Source organism: Limulus polyphemus, unplaced genomic scaffold, assembly GCF_000517525.1.
Source record: "Limulus polyphemus unplaced genomic scaffold, Limulus_polyphemus-2.1.2 Scaffold1269, whole genome shotgun sequence".
Lineage (NCBI taxonomy): Eukaryota > Metazoa > Arthropoda > Merostomata > Xiphosura > Limulidae > Limulus > Limulus polyphemus.
In genome coordinates this window covers 145,384-147,199 of record NW_013666879.1, presented here as the reverse complement: position 1 = coordinate 147,199, position 1,816 = coordinate 145,384, and positions in this window count along the sequence as shown.

Below are 1,816 nucleotides of genomic sequence, written 5' to 3'. Positions count from 1 at the left end.
ACCTTGTCGAAACGTTGTACATTTGATGTTATGTTAAACTTATATTAAAGTTTTTCTTCATAATCCATTCAAGCCGTCTCCAAGCATTATTAGTCTCAAAGTGGGTTCCTCGTCATCGAACTTAAAAGTTCGTTATATACATTTGGTTTAAAAAGTACTCCCTGTAATTTTAATGTAAGGGTATTACAGTAATACATTTACTTGTGCATTTTGTATTTTGTTCATTTGGCTGAACTAAATGTTTGAAAACCACGCAGACAAATTCAGTTCTAAATAAAGGGTAACCACTACTAGATTAATATTGATTTATAACATGTTTTATGAAGAGAAACAGCAAGTAACCAGAGAAAATTCTTTCATTCCTCAACATGTCACCTTACTGCTTTATCAAAGAGTAGACGCCCTACTGAAGCATTTGCTAAAGTTACAAATGCTTAAAGTATTTCAAATTTGAAGTTTTATGTGAGCTCATATATATGTATATATGTACATGTAAGTCGAGAAAGGACGAAAATAGTAAAACGGGTGTAAGAGAAACTTAACAAAGAAAGATTACCAAAGAAGGACAGGAAAGACATTAAGTGAATTACATGACTTGATTGAAAATGCATTCCAAACGGTAATATGAGACTTGGAAGCTCGTTGTTCTTCTTATCAACACAAAACAGACACAATCACAGTAGAGGAAAGCAACGAATATTTATGATGTCACACACCAAGCAAATGGATGTAGCCTTAAAAAAAACAGTTACAGAACTTTAATGGGAAACAAGAAGTGGAGGAGTATACGTGAAAACACTAATATTGAATGGCTTGTCATACCAATCAGTTAACAAATAGTTTTGGGTTAGGTTTATGAGGCCACAAATGTGCCAATTAAGTGAAGGAACTATTTGTCAAATAGCTCTTCAGCATTAGTTGAGAAATCAGATGAACACAAGAAAATGTGTATAAAACGTCATTTTTTTTTTATCTCATCCCTGGGTCCAGAGTTGCTAGGAGACCTGCTGATCAAATATGTCTGTACTTCAAAATAATGAAAACATTCATTGCACAAACTCTTTATAAGTAACTATTACTATTTCTCTCTAGTGTAACCACGTATCTAGTAAATAATGTATTATGTCTGTTGCATACTTAGCAAAATTAATATATGTAATAGAGTTGCTGAAAGATATTTTAGAACAAGTTTTAACTGAAATGGCTAAACAAAACTAAGTATATTTTGTGTTAATGTAATTGATCATTTGTTTCTTGTAACGCCTGTGTCGATGAATCTTGTAAAATATTTGATCAATGAACAGTTAATCATCCAAAATGAAGAATACTAGCTGGAGTACCCATCCATTGGACGGGTGAAATAAAAACTCGTTTGCAGCAAAGGATAAAAAAATTTGCTTTTTTTTTCCCTAACATTAAAAACATAAGTGCAATAAAAATGCATATGGGTACCAATAGCAGTTACATAGTTCATTCTAATCTTGAGGGATATGCAACATTGGTAGTTATTTTTTAATTAGAGGGGGTCCAACCCCCATGATCTTCCTCATATCATTCTGTATCACTATGTCAATTCATATTAATATTTTGTTTATATAGATTTTAATAATCAGTCTCTGAATGAATTATTTATTCTTAATGTAAACTTCCTTGAGTTGGTGGCTTGTATGCTTAACCCACGACTGCATAACCTTGTAATAAATAAAATTATTTGTAACCTGTGTGAAGTCAACCCAAGGGCTATGTCTACCAACCACCTGTTCCAAATCGATGCAGTGCTCCAGGATTCTGGGTAATCAACAACAGGTTGGGAAGA